The sequence below is a fragment of the Triticum aestivum genome, chromosome 2A (assembly GCF_018294505.1).
Source record: "Triticum aestivum cultivar Chinese Spring chromosome 2A, IWGSC CS RefSeq v2.1, whole genome shotgun sequence".
Classification (NCBI taxonomy): Eukaryota; Viridiplantae; Streptophyta; class Magnoliopsida; order Poales; family Poaceae; genus Triticum; species Triticum aestivum.
This window is the reverse complement of record NC_057797.1, coordinates 759,731,285-759,749,687: the sequence shown is the minus strand read 5'-3', so window position 1 is coordinate 759,749,687 and position 18,403 is coordinate 759,731,285. Positions and strand designations below refer to the sequence as shown.

Genomic DNA, 18,403 nt, shown 5'->3' with positions numbered 1-18,403 from the left:
GATGTGGCGCTGGCCGCTTCAGGGCCACTGACCCATATCGGATCCGCACTGCAGGCTGAAGCCCAAGCATTGCTGCACGCGATCCGTCTGGCCGAGCAACATGGTATGGGTCGTGCTATTTTTGAGACTGATTGTTTGGCCCTGCAGCAGAATATTGCTACTGAAGCTGCCGATCGTGGACCTCTCGGTGTTTTGTTTCGGGAAGCAAAGTTCCAGCTTAACACTGGCTTCATAGACCATCATGTTGTTTTCTCTCCTAGGACCTGTAATTTCCCAGCGCATGTGCTGGCCTCTCTTGGTTCAAGGGGTTCTACCGATGGCCAACATATTTGGTACTCGGACATCCCTGACGATGTTCGTCGTGCTGTGACCGCCGATTTGGTTGGTCCTGAGTAATTGGAATGCGAGGTGTTCCAGATAAAAAAAAGAAAAAGCCAGAAGGTAAGAAAAATCTTGATTTCCACAATGCTCAGGCGGCGGCTAGAAAAGATGTGGAAAGAGCTTTTGGGATTTTGCAAGCCCAATTTGCTATTGTGAGAGGACCAGCTAGATTTTGGGATCAAAAGATGCTTTGGTACATAATGCACGCTTGTGTGATCATGCACAACATGATCATCGAGAATGAGCGTGGCCAAGATGTAGACTACTCTCAGTATGAGCTCTTGGGATATCCCGTGCGAGTGCGACGGAGGGCTGAAAGGGTGGCCCGTTTTGTTGCCTCCTATCATGTCAGTCGACGTCCTGCAGCGCATAATGATCTTCAGAAGGATCTCATTGAGGAGTGGTGGGCATGAAATGAACGACAAAGAGCATCATGATTTGTGCGTTCGTTATTGTATTGTTGAACTATTTGTTGTGTTTAATTGCACTATTTGTTGTATTGAACGATAAACTGTTTGTTTGAGTTGTAATAAATGAAATTGAATTATTTATTTTTGTTTGTTTTTGATTTTTTTGTTTTTGTTTTTGAATGCACATGTTGTTTGTGCGAGTCGCGCGTGCTGCATTTTTGCGCGCTGTTAGAGCGGCGCGCGCGCTGCATTTTAGCGCGGCTGCTGGAGCCAGCGCTGCGCGCCGCGCCAAACCAGGCAATGCGTGCGCGGCATACGTGTTTTTTGCGCGCGGCGTGATCGGCGCCTGTTGGAGATGATCTAATGACCTCACATACATGCACATGTCTTGTGCATCTTGCATGCGCCGATGCAACTGCTGGACGGGACGTTCTGGACGTCTGGAGCTGGACCCGATCTGCAGGACGCCGCTCCTTACAGGACACAGCATCCTGGGTGCCAGTGCTGCGTCAGCCGCTTGTGCCGGTCAGTCAATCCACGCTGCGTGGCCCAGGTTACTCTCGCGTTCCCCGTAGGTGTTGGCTACGAGCACGCGCGATTCGCTGTTTGCACAGTTGTACGTGATTGGATCGGCCTTCGCACCTGATGCGTGTTCTTTCTGGGCCGAATGCATGGTCCTGTCACGGCCGGTCGTCTGTCGCATGTCCGATCTGATCAACAGGGCGTGCGCATCTCCTTGGATCATGTGAAGATCATCATCGAGCATGTCTGCATCTTCATCAATCCAGCAATGGGCTGCCGTTACATTGTCCTTTGGGCCGCACCATCATTGCCACGAAGTCCTCCTCACCGTTGCATCACATCTACCATGGTGCAAGCTATCTTTGGTTCCACTGACCAATTCTTCGTCTTTGTCTGGCACTTGCTCATCACAAACGTCGTCATCATCTTCTCGACCACTTCGTGTACTTCGGCAACCGCGGGCAACATTCGACACTATACTGTTTTGCCCCGCAACTTGCAACCGTCCTGGATGATCTCTGCTGCTCCCCCCGACATGGCATACAATTCTTGCTGGTCCTTGTCTATGCATGCCTGGGGGTTGGCAACACCAACGCATGCCTTCGTCCTCGGGCTTGAAAAAACCCTGCGTGGTGCGTCGTCTACAATGGCTCAGACAATCATCTTCAACATCAACACCCTCCTTGACGACTGCATTGATCGTATCATCGTTTTCTTCCTGGGGCACTACCGCGTCTCTGATTAAATGGCGCTTCCTTGCGCCCGCGACTATCCAAACATCGGCAACCCCGACTTGAGATCGACCACAACATCTCTCACATGTCTACATCTACCATGGCTACACTATCCTAAGCTCTCGATTACCTTGACATCGGAACAAATGGTTATGACCTTGCTTGAACAACTCCTCGGCCTCCTCTCTAGTCAATGAGCCGTAACGCGACACTGTCCACAATACTCCCGCTACGACTATGGGCGGATGTCAGCCTATCGTCTTCTACCTTTGATTTCTCTCCAGTCTGACCATCCGCAACACTGTAGTTTGCAATGCTATGGCTACGAGGCTTCTTGCCATCCAAGTCTTGTTCTTTCAAGGCTTAATACAACACACAACACATTACGCCAATCCTCTCATTTCTAATCCTTTTACACTTTCCTCGCCCTCGCTACCTGCCACTCGCTCAGCCAGTTGTCCGCCCCAGCCGTTTGCCCGACATCATTGACTAGAACTGACATGGGCTTGAGCTAGACTTCGTAGGGCGTTGTCATGGGACGGCCATGGTGTGCACTGCTTCTGTCCATGAGCAGGACACCAGCATGTCCAAGCAGGTGCTCCCTTCCTTCCAAAATAATATAAGTTTTAGGATTGTCCTAAATCAACAAATCGATAGAACAATCTACTAAGATTTATAATATCAATTTGGTTTTGGAGATGTTGATATGTTTTTATATACACTTGGTAAACTTATTTAAGTTTGACATAGGACAAATCTGGAATTTCAATTAGTTCGAAACAGAGGGAGTATTACATATGTGTGCACCCAATCCTTTTGGATGTGTAAATTGTGTCGTCTATGTGGTACCTATAGTTTAAAAGTTGTTATTCTATCAAATTCGAAAGTACCATACATACTTTGCTTGTCACAAATTTTGTGTTTTCTTGCTTGAAAGACGGTGGATTTCAGCTCTTGAGAAGTTAATCCTCACATTTCAAAATCTCATCCATTCTTAGAAGCTCATCTCGATCACCTAAATAAAGTGGGAAAGTTCGTTGCCACATCTGCAAGCTAAATATACAACGGAAAGTTCATTCTTTTTTGTGCTCATATTTATGAAAACAATTACTTTGAAGTTTATGCCAATGAAAAATTGATACCTTTGTTGCACGTATACCCCATGCATGCATGCACTAGACGTGTTCTTCATGGGATACAACACAATCTTATCTATGTTCATGCTTCAGAGCGAATTATTTATCTGGTAGGTGCAAGTATATGGGCCTCACATGAGGTTTTGGTATGAATTTAGAGATTGACGAGGTAATACTTTGGGGGAGGGGTGATGTGTGTTACTTCTAACATGAGTAATGGTATTGTTATGTAATATGTTTACTTAAATCCTACTACATAGTTCACTTGGGCGACGGTATTAGCATGTTTTGCTCAACGTAGTTATTCATTCTCTCACAGTATATAAGATTTAAGTAAAACTCTTGCGTGGGAATAGGAATTCTATTCTAATATTGTGATTGAAACTGCCGCACAGGAAGCAGGTGGAAACCCATTGTGTGTGTTGTCCTTGTGGAGCTCTTTAAAACAGGAAATATACTGCTAGGCAAGGTAGTAGTTGATGGTGGCATGTTTGTGTTCTCATTATTGTGCTATAGAAGCATTCTAGGTGCCGTTTTCATGTTGCCATTTTCCCTACTCCTCGAAAGGTGAGATTATTTTGAAACAATCTATTATTTTCATGGAAAGTAATATTGTAAGTTTTAACCATTGACTCAAGAATATGCATGACAAATATATACAGTGGGAAGTGGAAAGAATTGGATAAGCATGCTCTTGGCTGGCTCTTCATCAATGCTTTTGTCGGGTATATACACCGTCGAACAACCTTATATACTTTTTACTAACATAAAATAATTAGTTTTGTAGTTTTGCTCCTCTAAACTCTATGTTTTTTTCAATGCTTATATATGTGCATTTTGTCCTATGTTCCCGTCAAAATCAATCAGCCAATTTGGAGATGTGGTTATATGTTGGTCTGATGATGACAAAGCATGCATTAGCCAACTAATTCAATCAACACATTGGCTCCATGTCAAAACTTAAACTGAACCCGACTGATTCTCCAACCCCCATATGCTAACATTTTTTTCAAATCCTCAAAATAAATGGAAAACTTTTCTGCCAGATTCTTCAAATATCTTATTCCTTTTGTTTCTTCATAACCACAAAAGAAATTAAGAGGTTAAGTTGCACAACTACAGTTTAATTAATTTCATAGCGCATTATATTGATCAAATGTTAAGTGTGATATAGTTACTTTTTATTTGAGTATATGATTAAGGAATCATGTATATTGATACTGACAATGATATATCTTTACTTCGTATAGATACTCATTGCCTATGGCCTTGTACTACAATGGGCTACATGACACAACCGCCTCCTATGGCGTGATCTCCTCAAGTTTGACTCCGCTCTTCACTTTTGTCCTGTCAATATTGCTTGGGTAAACAATCCGTTCCTCCAACCTCCAACTGAGAACACCATAACTCCTTTCTTCCAATGTAGAATACAACAACTAGGGGGTGCTACCACACGATACTAGCAACTTCGTCCCTACAAATAAACAACTTCTTAATCAATAGAGGTTTAGAAAAAAAAATTAGAAATCTCAATATATATTTTGCAGCATGGAGAACTTGCACCTCAAATCCAAGGAGGGTAGTGCGAAGTGGTTGGTGCATTGGTATGCTTTGGTGGGGCTTTGTTGATTAGCTTGTACAATGGAAAGGAACTGCATCTCTGGTCCCCGGTTATGCAAGGTATCACTAAGAGTTCCAATGCAGTTGTCGGAGGACACCACCATTTGAGGGGTACCTTGCTTTTGTTGGGTGAATGCATATGTTATGCATTTTCATACCCTGTACTGGTATGTCCAGTTTTGATATGGTATTTTTAACTAACGCTTGGATCTATATTACCCCCAAGTGGCATAACATGATTTCAATTTTTTCTCGTTTTTGACCGCTAAAAACTAAGGGTTTCTAATAATGAAGGTAAAAGTTTTAAAGGTTTACCCATGGAAACATTGGTCATCAGTGTTGACATGTGTTCTAGGTGGTTTCCAAACATGTGCCATAGGAATAATTTTGAGAAGGGACAAACTGGCTTGGCAAGTGGGATGGAACATTCAACTATTAACAATTGTCTACTCGGTAAGTCTTTTCCAGAATGACTCAAATTTCAAAATCCCTTATTATTGAATGAATTTTCATTACTTTCCACATTGTCAGATCTAATTGATATTCCACTATATCTATAAACTAATCTTAGTTTATCAAGCAAAAAGCAAGCAAGCCGAGCAAGATAGGTTTTCATTTGTAGATATAGAAGAATTTATGAGGAAAGTATTTGTTAGATATTATTTTGCAGTGTATTCAACCTTTATTCTAGCTATCAAAATCAATGGGCATATCATTGTTGAAAGTTAAATTTTAGCTTAGTTCAAAATTGGCAAAACCTTCTTATGAGGAATTCCTATATTGTTCGAGATCTAATTGCTTCATGAAGTTGAATATTAAAAACATGTGTTTTGAGTTTTTTTCGTCACATGATAGTTGAAAAAAATAGGCAGTAATGTGGCACATACTTGATTTGGAATGTAGGCTGCACTTGGCACATCAGCCAAGTATTGGTTAAACCTCTATGCCGTGGAAAAGCGAGGCCCCGTTTTCCCACCAATGTTCAACACATTATCGGTTGTCTTCACCATGGTTCTTGGAGCATTATTACTAGGAGAAAGCCTCACGGTTGGGAGGTACGTGTACCTTGTCTCATATTTGCACTTATATTCAAATATTTTAGTTTTTCTTACACATATTTGTGTATTATAGTTGTACAATTTTTGTGACTAGAGGGTGGGTATTCTCACGTAGTTACCATTATATAATAAAGCATGATTGAAGGCAAAATAGCCTAGGGAGAAATCATTCTTGTGACCTATATAAAAGTGCCTTTATTTAATTTTAAGAAAATGATGCTTAAATATTTTGTGTTTATCATGATGTATGTCCTACGTGTGAAGCGAGTCTTATGAGTGATATAGCCAGTGTAATTGATGTGTTCTGTTCATGATGTGGCCCCTGTGGCCATCTAGTGGTTTTGAATGTATATATTGAAAAAGAAATTTGCTTAATGTATTGCGAAAAAGAAATACCGGGCAATGTACCTTAGCAAATGTGTTGTGACTTGGGTGTACAATTTTGCACTAGAAGTACATCAAATATTATAGTTTGACTGTTGGTTCTTTTAGTATTTACACTTACAAACACTTATATTCCACAACTGATACATCTTACTGTTATATGGCAGCTTGCTGGGTAGTGCAGTGGTTTTCAGTGGTCTGTATATGTATCTCTATGGAAAGGCCAAAGAACTACGCGTGACGATGACATCAGGTTCAAGCAATGAAAAGCTTCAGGTGCAACCTACCCATAACTCAAAGTGTGAGGATCCATCATCTCGCCCTTAATTTTGGGGAAACTAGTCTTGTGAGCTTTGAGAATTAGCATTTAGACACCAACTCAGGTTAATATGTGAGGTAGTAAGCTAAAATGGGTTTACCAATCCTAATATGTGTCATGGTTTATCGACGTTTTCTAGCGAGGAAAAGGACTAGTTTACAGGGTATCTATCTTATCATATTATGTAGTTATAATGCTCGCTAGGACAATATCTTCAACTTGAGAAAATGCACGAAATTGCACAAAGTGGTGATTTGGGTGATGGTGTCTCCATCACGAAACGTGTGAATATATTAGTAGGACATGTCGATGGGCAAGGCGTAATTTTTTTTGTACTAATATTTTTGATGTAACGATGCAATAACATTATTTGCTGAATTTCGTGTCTCGGTGTTGCATTCTTGTTTCTCAAGTGGTTGCCGCAAGCTGTGTTTGTTATCATCTTTATATATTTTTTTACCTTTGATGGAAAACTCAATCCAACCAATGGATCGAAACCTCCCAAGGTTCCATTTGCTTTGCTTGCGAAACTACTGCCTTAGTGCCTCATTGGACGCCCAATGCCTAAGCATCTCCGACATATTTTTCCACGAATACGCAATTCCGTATCATTTCATTCATAGATAGGGCCTGATTACACATGCGTAACTAGACCTAAGCGAGCAGAGGAAATAAGGGGTTGTTTAGCCCCAATAAGCGTTTAGGGATGTGAGGGATGTCTTTCCGGAAGTATAGCAGTTAGAGCATCTCCAGCCGCGCCCCCAAGAAGGCCCTTCAGGCGATTTTTCGGTCGCCGGTGCCAAAAAATCGGTCCAGTCACGTCCCCAAGTGCCCAGTTTTCGGCGGTTTGGATCAAAATTGACGCCGGCGGACCTAACCCGAACGCGGCGCGCTGGGGGTCGCTCGGGGACGCCGGGCGAATCGTCTTGGGCGCGAAGAGCCGCGGGCCAGCCGCGTCAGCGACTCGATTCTCTTCTCGCCGCTTCGTCGTCCTCATCGCCTCGTTTCCCGCGGCGAATCAATGCCAAAGTTGCACGCTGCGCGCGCTGCCGCGCCGGTCAGCCTCCATTGATGCCTCACGGGCGGCGCAGTGAAGGCCGGGCGACGCGCGTCCCCTCGGCCGCCACGCCATCAAGCCACGCGTAACGCACCGGCCAAGCCTACCACGCGGCGCCTCCGCCTATATAAGCCGACCACCAGCGCACCGGAGGCACGCACAGACACTCCACCGCCGACGCGCCCATTTCTTCCCCCTTCCTCCTCTCGCCGTCTCCAGTTCAGAAGAATGGGCGAGCGCTTTCCAGGCGACGGCGCGGTGGCGAATGGCTTCGGGCGCCGCCATCTTCACGAGGACGAGGCTCGCCTCCTTTTCGAGGCCGAGTACCCGGTCCCACCGGACATGCGGGTGCCCGTGGCTTGGAGGCTCAGCGCCGGCCGCGTGCCGGTGCCACCACCACCCACCCGGGCGGCGCGGCGTGCGGAGATCGCACGTATCCGCGCGTCCCTGCCGCGGGCGGCGAGGGAGGGGCCACGTTACGTCCCCGACGGCCCGCTCTGGGAGCCCTACTTCTGCCGTCGTCACGCCGAGCAGCTCGAGGCCACCAACAGCGTCGTGCCCTCCGGCGGGCTCAACTCCGATGGCCGGCGCCGATGGTGGGGCGTGCTTGGCCGCACGTTGGAGGCCGTCCTCGATTACATCAAAGGAGGCAACACGCCGCGCCTCGAGTACCCCGCTCCCCCGTCCTTCTCACGCCGTCGTGGAAGCTCCTGGACGCCGAGGCGCATGGAGCTGCCCGGGGCGTCCTCCTCCTCGTCCGGCCGCTCGTCGGGCTCTCCCTGCCTCCGCCCCGTCAAGCCGGAGCCCCAGGACACACCTGTCAGCGCGCGCACCCGCAGCTCCGGCGTCCGCATCGGCGACTCCGCCCCCCCCCCCCCCCCCGGCCGCTTCGTCCTCGTCGAGCCCAAGCCGGAGCCCGGCCTCCCCGCGGAGTACGAGGAGATAGCCCGGCGCGACTTCTCCGACGAGGGCGCCCTGCGGTGGGCGCGGGACGACTACCTCCGGACGGAGATGACCCGGCAGACCCGGGCCCTGGAGGAGATCGCCGTCCGCAAGCGTGGGCGCGAGGACGAGCACGGCATCGTGGTCCTCAACAGCGACGACGACGACGACACCCCCGGACCGTCCAACCCGCCGCGCCAACCGGGGGAGGGATGCAGCAGGGACGGCGGCGGCGGAGACGACGACGACGGCGGCGGCGGCGGCGGCGGCGACTACACGCGGTTCTCCCGCCTCCTCGGCATGTAGAACTGCAGAGGCGGGCGGTGAGCGGCGATGGAGACGGCAGTGGCAGCCCGTGCTAGTTTTTTTCTTTTTTTTGTAAAATATGTTTAAATTTGAACGAACTCGTTGATGTTTGCGTTAAATTTGAGCTGTGTTTGCGCTGTGTTTGACTTTTTCAAAAAAACGTGGGCGCCGCGACTGGGGGGCATCACGCCCCCAGTGTGCGGTTTAGCGCCGATGCGCCTCGAGGGCAATTTTTAGCCCCTTCTGGGAGGCCAATGGCTGGAGATGCTCTTAGGCGCTTGGCTCCGGCAGAAGCCCAGGCATGCACCTCATCGCAGATGAGTTGGAGCCGGCGCACAGTAGTCGGACGCTCCTTGTCGAAGGTGGATGGCGTTTCAGTGCTTCCGGATGCACCAAGCAACGAGAATAACCAGCGAGGCAAGGCCTCTCCAGAGACCGACTGCAGCAGCCACCGTAGATGACGCCCACCAGTCAAGGAACTCATCATCTCCAGCCGAGAGGGACATTGCTAACATGTAGGCGGAGAGAGTTCCATGCCAGAACACGCGCCGAAAAGAACAACCGATGAGCAAGTGATGCATAATCTCAGGAGCCTGATCGCACAGTACACAGCTCGGAGCGTGAGGCGGCCCTTGACGAGAGAGAGACATGCAGCCGTCCAACATCGGTCTTGAATCGCTAGCCAAGCAAATAATTTGACGCGCATCAAAGCCCATGTACGCAAGGGAGATGTGAGTGGGGTGCCTACAGGGATCCAAAGCCCAGTCCTCACAAAAGGAACATAAATTTTTTGCTTTGTGATGCGAACATGAAGACCACTCTCGCGACCACGATGTATGCAGCGTTGGCAGCGGCGACCGCCCTATTGTCTGTGCTCCGGCTGCCTCCGCGGCCGGCGAGATCGGATCTGGGTTGCATGTTACGTGCTCTATTCCTCCCCCCTATTCGCTGCTCTTCGATGGGGTTCTCGCGTCCGTGCTCACGGCGGAGGGGATCAAAACGCCGTCACCCAGCCTGCCCCATCCCAAGTTCCACAACGGCTGCACTTCATGTGAATTTCAAACTTTCAAAACAGTCACGCTATATTTGTTAAAATTTGTTATGTTGTCATAACGTGTGTTAAGGCACAAAATTTAATTTACATCTCCCCCCAATAGAAAAAAGTCCATTTTACATCAGCTTCACCTTGTAGCACCGATTGCAACTACTCCCTTCGTTCCATAATATAAAAACGGTTTTTGACACTAATTTAGTTTTAAAATTGCTCTTATATTTTAAGACAGAGAGAATAGATCTATGTGATGTATGGAATGGTCGTCGCGTCCAGCCCGCCCGCAGTTTGGAACACGTTGCCGGGAAGCAGAGATCGCGCGCTGATACGATTAACGATCTGGAGGTACTAATTAGAAGAACCTACAGTACCTATAATTAGTCTAGCACTTTGTCTGTGCATCGGGTTCGGTTCTTGGACCAAAAAAGCTCTCAGATCGAGGTCGTCCATGACATGACATCCAATCCAACTCCAATGAATTACACCGGTGCATGTACTCACTTCATTTTTATTTACTCCGCATATTAGAGTTGACTGAAGTCAAATTTTCTAAAATTTGATCAAGTTTATAGAAAATAATATAAATATTTACCATAACAAATTTATATGCTGTGGAATTATATTCAATAATAAATCTAATGGCATTGATTTGTTATTGTATATGTTAATATTTTTGTCTATAAACTTTGTCAAAGTTTAGAAAGCTTGACTTTGACCAAAGCTAATATGCGGACTAAATAAAAATGGAGGGAGTACAGTATTTCGGTTCCTTTGAGCTTCGAATGGGCCAAGTTATCAATTATTGGGGCCGGTCGATCGACGTGCTGGCAGAGACTATCTGTCTCTCGGCGGCTGTACATACTGCAATCGCCATTCGCCGGTGGCCACTAGCACTGTGCGATCGATCGCCGCATCTTCTCCCCCGCCCCGACGACTCGCCTCGTCGTCGGGTGCATGCGTGGACCAAGTGTCGGTAAGCGACGACCGCGCCTGATACGATCAACGATTCGGTGGCAATTAAGTACGCCCACCACCTGCCTGCTCATCGGGCTTCGGTTCCTGGACGAAAAACGTGCTCATGCACGCACATGCAGCTCACAAACGGTCCCAAAACCGAGGTCTCCCGTCCATGACTACTAATTCGACCCATGTATCCACTGGCCAGTGAACCGAACTTGTCACTCGATATGTATGCCCCGCCAGCCATCTTCCCTTCTCGCACCATTGCCATGGCAGCGTCCAAGCTTACCCCCACCTTGCCCGTCTCTTCCCTCGCCCTCGCCACCTCTCGCTCGCCGTCCGGCCAGCTGCGCTCCCCATCCCTTCACCCGGAGGCGGCGTCGGCGCTGGAGCTGATATGGGCTTGAGCTGGACTTCGAAGGGCGTTGGCCGTGGCACGACCGTGGTGTGTGCTACTGCCGTCCACGGCCAGGACGCCACCATCCAAGTCCAAGGTATATGCATGCACCCACTGTTTCCTTTGAGTGTGTAAAGTGTACCATGTGCGTAGCAGCTATAGCTTAAAAGTTGTTATTCTATCAACTTCGAAAGTACTAGCCGTACTTTGTTTGGTGCAAAGTTTATGTTGTTTTGCTTGAAAGCAGCTGGAATTCAGTCCTTGAGAAGCTAGAGCATCTACAATCAGACTTGGCAAATTCGGCCTCTCAAACGTCCGCGGACGCGTCCGCAAGCACTGACCGAGCACCCATCAAATCCCATCGTCCACATCCATGTATCTCATATCCGAACCCCTATATCCATACTAAATCATGCAACGTCGATGAAACTACGTAGATCAGCTGACCGGACATAGAATCAGACATAGGATAGCACAATAGTTCACCAAAAGATGACGAACGGTTGTTCAAAGGTCCACCAAAATTCACATAAACGACGGACAACTTTATACTACATTTAAAACTTGAAATGAAATTGAACTTCGCCACTTTCGGGACGACCCTTTGCCCTTCCGGTCGCCGGCGCAGCTGTGGCCGTCGGCGGCTGGTGGAGGATCGTCTGATTTGTCAGACGAGGAGCCGTGGTCCTCGGACGAGGAGGAGGAGACGATGATGAGGCCCTTCAGGCGCTAGACGGCCCGGTCCTGCTGGCGCCTGAGCTTGGCCAGCCGAGCCACCTCCTTTGCCTTCTCCTTCGCCTCCCGCTCGGACTGCTCGATGGAAAGCCAGAGAGCCTTTGCGTTCTTCCGGCGGAGCCACCGAGCGTTCGTCTCCACCGTTGTAAGCGACCGGCAGTAGACCCATGTGAGGAGCTGCTCGTCCTCGTCGGGCTCCGCCGGTAACCCACGGCGGCGGCGGGCAGAGCTCTTCACCGTCGCCCCTCTCCCTTGCCCGCTGCCTCTCGCGGCAGGCGGCGCGCGTCCGTGCTGGCGGGGCGGGCACAAGCACCCAACGCTGCCCATGCGAGAGAGCAGTAGCCAGGGTGGGGGGAGGGGGCAGGGGACGGCATGGGGTCGAGGTGGAGTGTGCAATCCTCACAGAGCTGCGTGCGGGCCAAGAAGAGCTAGCGCTGGTGTCCTCGCTGCGCCGGTGGGGGAGAGGCGACACTACAAATCTGAAACTGCCCCTTATGTCCACCTTGGACCTCTTGACGGCAATGCGGAGGGCAAGCTCCTCGTCGATGTCCATGCCGGAGTCGGAGCGGCTGCCGGCACTCGACATGGTCGCCGGAGCTGTCGGATGGGTCGAATTGGAGGGGAGAAGAAGGGATGGAGCGAGAGCGGAGTGAGCTAGGGTTTCCGGATTGGGGGTAAATGTGAGGACGAGTGTGGGGTCGTGGTGGGCCGGGCTGATGTGGCAGACGCGCCCGGATCCCCCATATTTGGCTGGATATGAGTGGTGCCGGACAGCCCGGACGTTTGAGGCACCCATCTGGGTCAAAAAATCGTGACTTGTCAGTGACCGGGCGGGCACCCCGAGATTTGAGGCCGATTTGGGGCGCCCGGCTATAGATGCTCTTAGTCGTCCGCACATTTTGAAATCTCATCCATTCTGCGAAGCTCAGCTTGATAACCTAAGTAAAGTGGGAAAGTACATTGCAATATCTGCAACCTCTACTAAATATAGAGTGGAAAACTCAGTGCTCTTTTGTGCTCATACTTGTGAAAACCTATGGCCGATTATCTTAATGTTTATGTCAATGAAAAAAAATACATACTTAGGTTGAGTGTATGCCCCATGTATCTATGTACCGGGCGCGTCCTTCATGGGATACGCAATCTTATCTGTGTTTGTGCTTCACAACGTAATACGAGTATTTATCTAGTAGGTGCAACTATATGTAGCTCATATGTGGTTCTGGCATGAAATAGAGATTGACAAGTTCTACTTTTTAATATTGTGATTGCAATTTCCGCACAGGAAGCAAGTGGAAACCAACTGTTTGTGTGGTCCTTGTGGAGCTCTTCAACACAGGAACTATACTACTAGGCAAGGTAGCAGTTGATAGCGGTTGTATTCTCATTGCTTTGTTATAGAAGCATTCTGGGTGCCATTTTTATCTTGCCATTTGCCCTGCTCCTCGAAATGTGAGGAGTTTTGTTTATCTTTATTATTTCTAATAAAACCTATTATTTTCATGGAAAATAATAATATAATTTTTAACCATTGCCTCAATAATATGTTTGACAAATCTGCAGTGGGAAGTGGAAAGAATTGGATAAGAAGGCTCTTGGTTGGCTCTTCATCAATGCTTTTGTCGGGTATATACGCTCGATGAACTATCTTATATACCTTTGCACTAACATAATATAATTAGTTTTGTAGTTTGTTTGTTTTTTATCTTCTAAACTCTATGTTTTGTTCAATGTTTATATATGTGTATCTTGTCATAAAAAATCAACCAACCGAATTGGGGAAATGGTTTTACGTTGGTCTGAAGATGACCAAGCATACATTAGCCAACTAATTCACTCGACACAAGTACAAAGCTTAAACTGGACCCGAATGATTCTCTAACCCCCCATATGCTAACACTTTTTTAAATCCTCCTCGGACATATGTATAAATAACTTAGTTACTTACCTTAATTACAGGATATTAAAAATGCAACTCTCAAGATATATTTTGCAGTATGGAGAGCTTGCGCCTCAAATCCAAAGAGGGCAGCGCGAAGGTGGTTGGTGCATTGTTATGTTTTGGTGGGGCTTTGCTGATTAGCCTGTACAATCTTTACCCCGGTTATAAAAGGCATCACTAAGAGTTCTAATGGAGTAGCCGGAGGACAACATCATGTGAGGGGAACCTTGCTTTTGTTGGGTGATTGCATATGTTATGCATTTTGGTATCCCATACAGGTATGTCAAATTATGATACGGAGTTTTCATACTAAGGCTTGTATCTATGCTTTTGTTGGGAAACGTTGCATGGAAAACAAAAAATTTCTACGCACACGCAATGATCTATCCATGGAGATGCATAGCAACGAGGGGGGGAGTGTGTCTACGTACCCTCGTAGACCGTAAGCAGAAGCGTTAAACAACACGGTTGATGTAGTCACACTTCTTCGTGCTTCAACCGATCAAGTACCGAACGCACGACACCTCCGCATTCTGCACATGTTCAGCTCGGTGACATCCCTCGCCTTCTTGATCCAGAAAGTTGTCGAGGTACTAGATGAGTTCCGTCAGCACGACGGTGTGGTGAAGTGATCCTCGCAGGGCTTCGTATAAGCACCACGAAGATATGATCGAGGGTGTAAACGATGGAGCGGGGCGCCGCACACGGCTAGGCAATTGTCTTGGGTGTGCTAGGGGCGCCCCCCACATATATATAGGTGGGAGGGAGAGGGGAGGCAGCCAGGGTGCGCCCAAAGTAGGATCTGAATCCTACTTGATGTTTCCCCAAGTGGCCCCCCCTTCGATAATTCACGCGAGAGAAAAGGGAAGGGGGAAGAGAGAAGGAAGGGGGGGCGAACCCCCTCTTTTCCTTCTCCCAATTGGCCTCCTGCAATAGCGGGCACACGCCACCCCTTTTGGGCTAGTGTGCTCCCCTCTCATGGCCAATATGGCCCATATATTCCCTGGGTGTGTCCGGTAACCCCTCCGGTACCCCGATAAATACCTGATACCTTCCGCAACGCTTCCGGTGTCCGAATACTATTGTCCTATATATCCATCTTTACCTCCCAACCATTTAGAGACTCCCCGTCATGTCTGTGATCTCATCTGAGACTCCAAACAACATTCGGTCACCAAATCACATAACTCATACAATACAATATCGTCATCGAACGTTAAGCGTGCGAACCCTACGGGTTCTTGAACTATGTAGACATGACCGAGACACCTCTCCGGTCAATAACCAATAGCGGAACCTGGATGCCCACATTGGCTCCTACATATTCTACGAAGATCTTTATCGGTCGAACCGTTATGACAACATACGTTATTCCCTTTGTCTATCATTACGTTACTTGCCCGAGATTCGATAGGCGGTATCTTCATACCTAGTTCAATCTCATTATCGGCAAGTCTCTTTACTCGCTCCGTAATACATCATCCTGCAACTAACTCATTAGTCACTTTGCTTGCAAGGCTTCTTATGATGTGTATTACCGAGAGGGCCCAGAGATACCTCTCCGATACTCGGAGTGACAAATCCTAGTCCCGATCTATGCCAACTCAACAAACACCTTCGGAGATACCTGTAGAGAATATTTATGATCACCCAGTTACGTTGTGACGTTTGATAGCACACAAGGTATTCCTCCGGTATCCGGGAGTTGCATAATCTCATAGTCGAAGGAATATGTATTTGACATGAAGAAAGCAATAGCAATAAACTGAACGGTCATTATGCTAAGCTAACGGATGGGTCTTGTCCATCACATCATTCTCCTAATCATGTGATCCCGCTATCAATTGATAACACATGTCTATGGTTAGGAAACCTTAACCATCTTTGATCAACGAGCTAGTGTAGTAGAGGCTTACTAGGGACATGATATTTGTTTATGTATTCACACATTATTTATGTTTCCGATCAATACAATTCTAGCGTGAATAATAAACCTTTATCATGAATAAGGAAATATTATACAAAATAACAACTTTATTATTGCCTCTAGGGCATATTTCCTAAAGTCTCCCACTTGCACTAGAGTCAATAATCTAGTTCACATCACCATGTGATTTAACCCCATAGTTCACATTGCCATGTGACCAGCACCCAAAAAGTTTACTAGAGTCAATAATCTAGTTCACATCACCATGTGATTAACACCCAAAGAATATAAGGAGTGATCATGTTTTGCTTGTGAGAAAAGTTTAGTCAACGGGTCTGTCAAATTCAGATCCGTATGTATTTTGCAAATTTCTATGTCTACAATGCTCTGCATGGAGCTACTCTAGCTAACTGCTCCCACTATCGGCATTCAGGGATGCAGTAACAGATTGCGCACTCCAAGATGTGGGGTGGCGAGGAGTCCCATTCACATGGGATAATAGACAACTAGGTAACACGAATGTAAAAGCGAGGCTAGACCGTGCACTAGCTAATCCTAGCTTCCTGGGGTTGTTTGAGTTTACGTCCGTGAAGCACATAAGCAGTGTGGAGTCAGACCACTGCTTTGTATTGACGGAGCTACGTTCAGTTATGGTGTCAGGTTGGACGCGCGCTCCGCGTTCGTTTAGATACGAGAATGTGTGGCAGACACATGCAGACTACGATGCAAAAGTCCGGGCCATGTGGCAATCAGGTGCCGGGAAAAGAGGTTTGCAGGGGGTTGTGTATGCCCTTGCAATTGTTCAGACTCAGCTCGGCTCATGGGGCGATCAAGAGTTTGGTAACATGGAGAAGAAAGTGCGGAAATTGCAGAAATGACTTGAAAGGTTGAGATGTGCCTCGGTGGGTCGCGACCCATCGGAGGAAGAGGTTGCAGTAGCAAACCAGCTACATGAGGCATTGCGACAAGAGGAAATCTGGCTCAAACAAAGATCGCGGGTCTCTTAGCTGCGAGAAGGGGACCGAAACACTGGATATTTCCAGGCTCAGGCCACCCAAAGAAAGAGAATTAATAGGATCACTTCATTGGAAAAATCTGATGGACATGTGTGCACGGCACCAGATGAAGTGAAGACTAAAATTTTGAGCTTCTATGAGGAGCTGTACCATTCACAAGGATACACTCCGATGGATGAGCTATTGAATTGTGTCCAACCTCGAGTGACCGAAGCTATGAACGAGACGTTAGAGAAAGACTTTGTTGCTCAGGAGGTGAAGGCCGCGCTTTTTGAGATGGCACCGTCGAAGGCCCCGGGGGTTGACGGTTTCACAGCAGGATTCTATCAACGGCACTGGGATGTCGTGGGTGATGATGTCACCACAGCTGTTTTGGGATATCTGAATGGAGGTGAACTTCCCTTGGGTCTGAATGACACTGCAATAACACTTATTCCCAAGGTCTGCAACCCTCAAAAGATCTCTCAGTTTAGACTGATTGCTCTATGCCTTGTCTTGTATAAAATTGCAGTAAAAGTCGCAGCCAACAGGACTCGACTTATCCTTGACGAGGTCATAGGAGAGGAACAAAGCGCTTTCGTACCGGGCCGGCTAATCACAGATAATGTGCTAGTCGCGTACGAAACTATTCACGCTATCAGAAGAAGGAAAAAGGGAAAGAACTCTTGCTGTGCGGTGAAGTTAGATATGCTCAAAGCCTATGATAGAGTCGAGTGGCACTACCTCGAGGCCATGTTGACGAGATTAGGCTTTGGAGATCGTTTCATCAGACTGGTCATGAAGTGTGTATCGTCTGTGAGATTTACAATCAAAGTAAATGGAGAGCTATTACCTTATTTCTCTCCTACCAGGGGTTTAAGGAAAGGTGACCCTTGGTCGCCGTACCTTTTTCTCATATGTGCACAAGGCCTAACCTCACTCCTAAACAGCTATGGAGGGGCTTATATTGATAGAGGCATACGGGTAAGTGTTCATGCACCATGGGTTAATCATCTACTCTTTGCTGACGACAGTCTCATCTTCCTCAATGCTAAGACCCAAAGTGCAGAACGGCTAAATGAAGTTCTCCGGATCTATGCTGAGTGCTCGGGCCAAGCCGTGAACCGGGAGAAGAGCTCTATCTTCTTTAGTGCAAATACAGGACAATCACTTAGAGAAGAATTAAAAACTTCTCTTGGAATTTCCAAGGAAGCGTTTTCAGAACGCTACCTAGGATTACCAACCGCTGTTGGAAGAATAACCAGCGGCACCTTCTCTCATATTGTGGAGCGTGTGCGCGGCAAGATCAGTGGCTTGTCGGAAAGGAACCTAGCTTGTGCTGGGCGAGAGGTCTTATTGAAGTCCATTGCCCAATCAATACCGACATACAGTATGAGTTGCTTCTTGCTGACAAAGAAAGTATGCAAGCAGATTACTTCACCAATGGCTCAATATTGGTGGGGTAGCTCCATTGACAGGCGATCCCTCCACTGGCTCTCATGGAAGAAACTTACTGAGCCAAAA

At 47.5% G+C, this 18,403-nt stretch overlaps 2 pseudogenes; both read left to right on the top strand.

Moving 5' to 3' along the window:
- The first annotated feature begins 1,200 nt into the window (after positions 1–1,200).
- Positions 1,201–6,921, top strand: LOC123038232 (WAT1-related protein At5g64700-like; annotated as a pseudogene).
- A 5,615-nt stretch (positions 6,922–12,536) lies between these two features.
- Positions 12,537–18,403, top strand: part of LOC123038231 (WAT1-related protein At5g64700-like) — a 62,434-nt pseudogene continuing 56,567 nt past the window's right edge.